The sequence below is a fragment of the Humulus lupulus genome, chromosome 6 (genome assembly GCF_963169125.1).
Source record: "Humulus lupulus chromosome 6, drHumLupu1.1, whole genome shotgun sequence".
Classification (NCBI taxonomy): domain Eukaryota; kingdom Viridiplantae; phylum Streptophyta; class Magnoliopsida; order Rosales; family Cannabaceae; genus Humulus; species Humulus lupulus.
In genome coordinates, this window is record NC_084798.1 from 156,434,128 (window position 1) to 156,443,848 (window position 9,721).

Here is a 9,721-nt window from a genome sequence, read left to right on the forward strand (position 1 = left end):
GCAAACTGCCAAGGGACTGGCGTCGTAGTTATCCCGAACGGGGACGAAGTTCCCAAGTAGCTAGTTAAAGGTGCCTTTGTCAATTCTTGTTGGCAGAACCGATTCTTGAGGGATTCATATTGGGTTTTGAGGCTCTTCATCTTAGCTTCTTTTGCTAGAAAGATTGGCATCGGAACTGAGTTTGCTTTGATGATAGCTAGAAGCTCTTCATGAGTCTATTGGATCTTTGCAGTGAGTTTGTCAATGACAGTATTCTGGGATTGTTTTACTGCCGTCTCTATTATGGTATTCTGTAACTCAACTTGTTTCAAGACCTTGTTTTGGACAATCATATTTTCTGATTGCCAATTGAGAACTTCTTCGGCCGGAGATATCTTTTTGAGAGTCCCGTCTGCATTCCTGGTTTTAGAGTTTTGAACCTTTGGTTGGTGAGAGACTGTTCCTTGGTCATCTTGCTTGTCAAATTTCTTGAGTGGAGGAAAATCTAACTCATAATCAGTAGTAGTCATCATACATACTTGTGGAATTTGTTGGAACTGATTTTGAGCAGGAAAAGCTTCGCCATGATGTTGCATCCATTTTGCCGCCTTTTTGTAGCATGCATTATATAATTATATATATTATAATATTTAACTTTATATTAATATAAATATTAAATATCTAGTCTTATATTTAATATAATAATTGTACGCCCTGATTTTCCCACGGGCTGATTAGCGAACTGAGGTACAGTCTAATCATGATTACCAGGCAGACATCCCCAGGACTGGAGCTGCCATCGTAAGGTCCTACCTCCTTAGCTCGGGGTAACCTAAGGGTTCGCCGAGATTGCCTAAGGATTGAGTCTGGACTCGGAAGGCCGCAGGTCGAGTGAAGATCCAGCTCGTGAAACGAGCTGGAGTTGGAGGCTGTGACCCCTTATAAAGTCAACCACGTAAGGTAAACGTGCATATATCAGACATCACGTGTTTGATATATCCCTGACTTCTCGGACACATAGCAGGAACGTGTGTATTCAGACACCCACGACTGGGTTGGGCCGTGCGGCCCATTATCTCCTTACCTATTGATTTGACCCCACTTATGTGTCAGGTTTAGGAATTAATCATGAATGTCACAGAGTTGACATGATAGGTAAGAAGGTCACGGGATGACCTTCTTACCAACTCCCAAGTGCCTTCTCCTATAAATATGGAGACCTTGGGAGTTAATAGGGGTTGGATTCTCAATTGTAAGGAATACACTGTAATCAAATATCCAGTATATAGCAATAATACTGACTAGTGGAGTAGAAGGATTTTAACCTTTGAACCACTCAAAAAACATATCCTGAGTCACCATTTCTTTTCTAAGATCATTTATCTATTTCGGTTCAACCTAGGCACTAATCCCTTTCTCTTTTTTTTAATTACCTGTTGGCGAAGAACCGCGTCAACAACAACAACAACAACAACAATAATAATAATAATTTTATAATATTTGAATTCATATTAATATAATTAGTAAAAAATTAAGGTTCATAATAATATTTTATAACATTTAAATTTATATTAATATAATTATTATATAATATAATAATGATATTTTATAATATTTGAACTTATATTAATATAATTAATAAATATCTATTTTTATTTTTAGTTAGTTTTAAAAGTATATTTAGTTAAATATTTAGAATATTCTGTTAAAGTTAACATAGCAAACCGTTAAAACCAAGAATTTACGTTATCTACACACTTTTAATGTAAAAGATATATATATATATTTATATATATATAAATAAAGAGAGATGTAACATGGCTTATGATGCAAAACTATAAAACTGCCTAACAAAATAAGTTTTTCTTCACAGGGCAAAGAATCATGTAAAGTATGTGAAAACTAAAAAAAATGACAATATCTTCATATTATTATAGGGATATTGACGGTAATAATACCTAATTTTTTTTTTTCAAAAGTTGCACTTTAATACCCAAAATTCTTTTTCATAGTAATAATAGGTAAATCTATAATTTTGGTGCATTCGTTAGTACTCACTGTTAACTGCTCGTTAAATATCCACGTGACACATTTTTATTAGTCTAATTGACGGCGATAATACTAAAATCTTTTCAAAAGTTACACTTTAATACTTTTTTTTTGTGGTAATACCTAAATCTATAATTTTGGTGCAACCATTAGTACTCATAATTAACTACTCATTAAATATCCATGTGGCACACATGAATTTTGGGATGATTTTAGACTAAACATTTAAATTCTTTAAATATTATAAAAATAATTTTAAATTTTAAAAAATCTAAACATTATTAAAAGCTAATTAATAATATGGATTTTGGAATGATTTTGAGTTTCAATTTTAATTTGGGTTGTTTCAAATATGCAAATTTTAGTTTTATTAATTAGTTTCTAACAATCTTTTAGATTTTTAAAATTTAAATTGATTTTTATAGTATTTAAAGAATTTGGGGATATAAGCAGCGATAATACCCAAATCATTTATAAAGGTACACTTTAATACCTAAATTTACGAGTATAAAAATGTGTCACGTGGATACTTAACGGCAGTTAACAGTGAGTATTAACGGTTGCACCAAAATTAAAAATTTAGGTATTATTACCGCAAAAAAAAAGATTTGGGTATTAAAGTGTAACTTTTGAAAAAAGTTGGGTATTATCGCCACTAATATCCCTATTATTATATAACGCAATAAAATATATATATTTTGTAACGAACATTAAAATATTAAAAAAGAACTGTTGACGCGGTTTTTCGCCAACAGTGAATTATATGAATAATTAGGATGGATTAGTGCTTAATGGTAAACCGTAATAAGAAAGTGATAATACTCTAGGATGGTGGCAATGAATTATCAAGAGAAGAAAAGTGATCACTCCTTTTTAAGTGGTTCGGAGGTTAAAATCTCCCTAGTCCACGAGTCAATATTATTACTGTCTCTCTCTTCTTGCTATTTTTACAGAGTATTTGCCTTACAAGAAGAATTCAACTCTTTGCACTACCCAGGGTATTGGTATTTATAGGAGAGTAACCTCTGAGTAGGCATTGGGGTCATCCCGTGATCTCTTTATCCTTCACGTCATCTCTGTGACACTGATGATTAATATCTAAACCTTACATTGAAGTGCGGTCTAATCAGTAGGTAAAAAAGAATAATGGGCTGCATGGCCTAAATCAGGTGTGGGTTGTCTAATCACGCACGTTTATATTGCGTATCTGAGAATTCGAGAATAAAACAGACACGTGATGTCTGTTATATGCACGTTTATATTGCGTGGTTGACTTTATAAAGATTATGGGGTATGTCGGTTCTCTGATGTACCACGAGCTTAATGTAGTGCTAGCTCGTGTCTTTTGATGCCATGTTTACACAATGGTTCCAAGTGATAAGCAGCTAAATGATCCCTCAGCTTGAGCTATTCGCCTAGGAGACTCATCCAGGTTTTCCTGAATGAGTGGTGAACACGTGGCACACTACTTATGGCTTTTTATTAGTTCGCTTCTCCCGAGCTTCCCCAACAAGGTACGTGCTCATACTCAAGGCGTACATTTTCCCCCCAAGCCCCTGCTCGTGATCTATGACGTCACTTTTGACATTCACGGTGGGGGCTTTTAAACTTCCCTTTTGATTATCCGGACCCTGATCAATACTTGAGTATCAGACACGTGGAACGCCGTGATTGGCGTCTGTTCGGGTTTTAAGGATCGTATTAAATGGCCTGGCCACCTTTTTGCCGCCATTTCATCTTTCGAGTTATGACCCTCGTATCTCGCATTAATTTGATCGGACGGTCCTCGTTTCCTCATGCCTCTTGCGTATGAATAGGGTTGGCAGTTTCCAGTACTTGTCACCCTTCATTTGAACTTTTTCCTTTATTTTCTCTCTTTCAAAATTTAAAAAGCTCTTCTTCTTCTTTTGCTTATAATCCCAGAAATCCCCATACTCTTGCCACAAAAAACCTTTCAGAAGTCTAGCCTTAAGGATTCCTCTAGGACTCCTACTTCTACGCTGCTAGCAACCTTCGTTTGGAAAATATATTGTACATTTTCTACTCGTTGTATGTTTTGATTTCCCTTTTTCTTTGTTATGCAAACCTACATTTCATAGTCGTAAACAATAGGTTGTTTCTGACTGGCTTTTGGGGCATAGGTTCTGATTCTAGGCATATTGAGTATAACCAAAAACATGTCTAGGATTGTGATGTTCACAACTAGGTAATTTCTGGGTAAACTCCTGGGTAATATTTCTGGGTAAATTTAGGAAATACCTAATCGGGATATGGAAGATGAGAGGTTTTTAGGGTGTAAAATCGGGTAGCTTAGGGGTCACGCTTCCTAGGTATTTTTTCTCTCGAAACCTCTCCCCCAAGGCAAGTAATAATCTGACCCTCTTGACAAGGATCCCTAAATATCAGGGATCTGCTGGAAACTTGGGCGCGTGGCCATGGCAGCGCGTGGCCTCACACCGTGGGCTGAGATTACCTCAGCTCGTGCATGAAAAACCCTTGTTCTCCTCGCGTTGTTTGTCCTTTCATAGTTTTTAGGTCGCCTACTAAGTTTTTCATCGTTCTTGTTCGCTAGGCGATCAGATGGGGCCCAAAAAGGAATGTGTCTAAGAAAAGCGTGGTCGGCTCGTCGTCCTAGCAATCCAGCAGAGGGAAAGAGGTCGCGGCGGAGTCTCCCATCCCCCAGTTTGGTCCCACGATGGAGAAGGAGATCGAAGTGGGACCTGATGCTTTCTTTAAGGCGGAGAGGATAACCTCGAAGATCACGACCCAAGGGAGGGTCAATAAGATAATATTGTCCCATAACATCGAGGTTGGGACCGACGTCCTTATTGCCCGACCTCCCTTGGAGGGTGAGACGAGCTGCGCACCCCTCGATGAAGACTTCGCGGCTTGGAGCGATGAGCATCTCAGGGCCGGGGCCTTCCTCCCCCTAGATAAGTACTTTGCCGACTTCCTCAATTACGTGAAGTTGGCACCATTTCAACTTCCTCCGAATTCCTATCGTCTGCTAGCGGGGTTGAGGTATCTTCTTATGAAGCATGAGTGGGAGGTCCCTACCCCGACATACATCCTCTACTTCTTCTGCATCAAGGCCAGCCTGGATCAAAGGGGACGAGGCGATGGGTTTTACTACCTGACCCGCTTCCCGAACTCATCCGCGGTAATCGAACTTCCCAGCCATCCCAATGACTTCAAAGATCAATACTTTATGTCGAATGAGTTTTGCAACTGCGAGTACCATTACTTCAACCATCCTCGTAAGCTTTCTTTCTATCTTCATCTCGTGTAATTTTTATTACCTTTTTCTTTCTGTCTTTTCGCGTGTATATTGACTAGAGCATCGTCATGTAGCCATTTTTGCGAGGACGGCTAGATCCGTGACTGTAACGACCCAAATTTCCTAATAGGGTTTAGGACCTTGATTAGGAGGCCAGGAGGGCCATAATTGATTTACTGTGCTATTATATGATTATATGCATGATTATGTGGGTCATATTATTATATGATGATAAAGGCATGCATGGGGTTGTATACTCTGTTGTGAGGGTATTTTGGTAATTTGGCTCATTGAGAGCGTAATTGAATACTTGTGTGTATATTGGTAGGCTAATGTTGAGACCGCATTATTATGCGGGTATGTTTGCAGCTTGTGGCTCGAGGCGATCCTAACAAGCAGTTTAGCGTGAAAGTCACAGCAGGGATTTATACTCGGCTCGAGGTGAGCCTGGGGATGTATCTGGGAATTTGGAGAATATATTGGAAACGATTTGATATTGAGAAATATAATTGGTGATTAGTTGGGTAATGGAAAGTAAGCGGTAAATATTAAAGACATTAAGGGAATTAGTGGGAATTGGGAGTAATGACCAAAATGCCCCTAGGATGATTTAAAGGTTTAGTTATTATTGGGAGGGCAAGGTGGTCATTTGGCTTACTAAAGGAGAGGCTATGTTCTACTTTATAATTTTAGTGGAAGTTGTAGATAGACTCAGAAGCTTAAGGAAAAGAAAAGAAGAAGGAAAGAAAGAAAAACAAGACACTTAGAGTTATCTCTCTCTCTCTCTCTCATTCGGCTGGGTCATCTCTTCACCATTCTTTGTGAGTTTTGGAGCTGGAATTCCAGAGTAAGCTCAGGATGGTGCTTAGGGCTAAGGACCTTGGTGAAGCTAGAAGAACTAGCAGGGTTTAGCCAGTCAATTGAGGTAAGTTTTAAGGTTTCCTAATGTGTTTTTCTGGATTTAATGAGATGGTTTCTAAGTTTGAGTTTTGGATGGAATAAAGGGATATGAACCTGAGGAGTTGAAGGGCTTGAGGCTGGTTGGATGCTAGGGATAACTTAAGGTTGAAATCCTCCATAGAAGGTAACAAGTTCTGGCTTTGATGTTCTAAGTATCTGAGTTTCTAGTTTGATGATGCATGTTGTTAAGTCTTGTGTTATTGAGTTGTATGGGGTGAGATATAGGTGATGGTAGACTCAATTTGGTGTGTAATTGAGGGTTGGAAGGGATCCAAGGGGTTTTGGTTCGAGGAAAGTCTAAGAGGGGAAAACAGAGTGTTGTTGGTTTGTGACTAGCGCTGTAGTGCTAGCCTTTGGGCACTACAGCGCTAGGCTAGGGCTTCGTGGGTGTTTTGGTTCTGTCTGTAGCGCTATAGTGCCCTCCTTAGAGTGTTGTAGCGCTTCCCTATCTCCAGAAAAGGGGTTTTTGAGTTTTTCCTTAGGGTTTTTTCCTGGAGGCTCGGGGTTTGATTCCACCACCCCGTTTGGTGGAATTAAGGCTTCCCGGGGGGCTCGGGATTGATCCCGAGGCTAGGTTTTGGATTTGAAGTTTGGTGGTGATTCTGATCTATGGCTGTGACTAGGTACGCACTAAGGTTCAGACGGGATCATGCTTGAGGATCAATTGAACGGGCTAGCGAGATCTAAAGGTAAGAAAGCCGCACCTGATTATGTGGTTAGGTTGGGACTAAATGTTCCCTATGTTTGTATGCATTGTTATGTGAATGTGATTAACCATGTGAACATGATGGGACTAAGAGCTCCCTATATTTGTATAACATGTCATGAGGTGGTATTGTGTCGGAATCAATATTTGCGCACAGGGCCCGGCTCAGCCACTAGTAGCTGAGGCAGCTTATTTATCACTGAGCTCGGTTAAGCTGGCCGGAGTCAGTGAGTATTACACTAGGGGCGCCCTAAGTGAGCCGAAGACAATGGGTTAAATAGAGGGTGCGACCTAAGGGTGCCGACCCTGAGTATTACTTGATGGATGTGATAAATTGTTGATTATGAGCGTGAATATTGTGTTATGGATATAATTTGTTGACTGTCTTGATGACAAATTGTTAATCTGTTGAGTGTTATCACTAATTGGATAAATGTTATGAAATGCCGAATTCCTGGTTGTGCATTGTGGAATATTTGATTAATGATGTTGATCTTGCTATGATATCATGCTTTCTTGCTGGGCCTCGGCTCACGGGTGCTACGTGGTGCAGGTAAAGGCAAGGGTATGCTGAATCAACCATGAGTTGGAGAGCTCTGGGGGCGAGGTGTACATTGTCAGCTGCTCGGCCGCCACGGTCAGGGAATCGTACAGGAACGAAAACCTAAAATGTGTATTTTGCCATTAGAATGGCTGGAATTATTTATAATTTTTGAGATTTGCTGTAACTGAATCATCTAAACCCTGTTTTGAGTTTCCCTGTATTAAACTGTCATTTTTAATGAAAATAGCCTATTTGTGACCAAAATCTTTTGTTCCTAATCTGTTGATGACGTTGGATTCATATTTTGTTTAAATGACTTGATTAGCAAGTCTTGCACTATTTTTAAACACACAGTGTAACGGTCTTGGTTATCCAAGGCGTTACAGTGACCCTTGGGGGTCAATATGATACCCTGGTGGGGCTCCCGCCTAGTGAAAAGGAATACTGCCAGCTCGTGTCTGATGACACGATATTGGCGTGTAAGTTAATCTCTGCAGCCCAAACTCAGGCCCTGAGGAGGACGCAGGCCAATCATCTGGTAGCTCGCTTGTTGGCGCCTATTCCCGCGGGCGATGCCGCGGCCGATGGTGGCGACGAGCAGGAAGAGGAGGCCGAGGTGCTGCTCGTGCGGAAGAGACGAGCTCCGGAGGCTGCTCGGGACCCCGACTTGGATCGAGCTCAGTCAGGGGAAACAGTTGGCCCCTCCGGCCAAGGTAACCCATACCCCTTTTGGGACCTAGATAGGGCAGCCACAGACCTTAGGCTAGTTAGGTTTAACCCAAACCAGCTCGTGCATCACCACCAAAATGACCCAGATCGAGACGTAACCTTGTTTTAATGCATAGATCAATTAGTGCTGCTTCATGACATGGGTCGTCCTAGGGGTACTGTAGTAGTGGACAACACTTTGTCTTTTAGGTCAGCCTTTTTGGAGGAGTATGGGACCAACCTTAGGTTGTGGCCCTCCATTCTCGAGGGTACAGTCGCTCCTGGACTTAGGCAATACGTGGAGGAATCCAGTCCCGAGGTAGAGCCTGACCCGGAACCTCCCCTAATCCAAGAAGTGGTTGATTTAGACTCTTCTTCCCTTGTAGCAGCTCCGAGGCCGAAGGTCGTGGAAATAGACTCTTCCTCTAGCTCGGAGGGTAGGATTTTTGCTACTGTTTATCCATAAATCAGTTTCTGATGACGTGGCAAGGATTTTTCGACATGTAGCGGACACTATACGGCTCGCCTATCGACCAACACTATTTTTGCACGAAGAGATCAAGTTCTATATACGACTAGCTTGGTCGTATATTCCGCTCATTTATGTAAAGATCTGTACAGTTGTAATGATATCCAAGAATATCTCTTCATTATGACCTGCAGATCCGATCATTAAGGATAGATATTATTTCTTAATTCATGTAACTCTTCGTGAGCCTATAAATACACAAGAGATAGCTCAAGGAAGGGGATCAATCTTTTTTGCTTTGAGAATTATATTACTATTATCCATCGTTGTATTGTTTTCTTTTTTGAAGGTCCGTGAAACTCAGGAACCCTAGTTCTTTGATCACACCTTTGGGAGCTCAATATTAATAATAGTATTAAGTGAACGTAGGTCATTACCAATCACTGGGGCTGAACCACTATAAATCTCTGTGTTCTTTATCTTTCCATTAGATTATTTTCAAGCTATATATTATTTTCCTGTCGTTTCCTAGACTCCGTGTCGTTGACCCAAATCAGAGTCAACATTCTGGTGCTTTCATTGAGAGACTTGAATCCGAGAAAATCTAATGGCAAAGACTACCAAGAAAACTGGACAGGCTGCTGCCGCACCATCCCAACCTCCTCCCCCAAATATGGCTGAAGACGAACCTTATTTGGAGTTCGACGAGGAGGAAGTGGACTCTGAGGCCCTGAAGACAACACTGGGGGTGTTGCAAGATGAGTTGGCCGCTCTAAGGGCCAATCAAGAGAGTACCGCCGAGATAATGGTGTCGCAGTAGAGGGAGATAGAGCGCCAGCGCCAAGAGCTGAGCGAAAGACAGGCAAAGATGGACCGTCATCAGAGGGACGCCATGGCAACCCTCGAAGCAGTCCTCCAGTTGGCTAGGAATCAAGCTACACCTGCCTCGCAGCCTGATCAACCCCCAAATGGGCCACCTCAAAGAGGTCCCAATCCTAGCCCTCCACTCCAGCCAACAAGCCCTCAAAG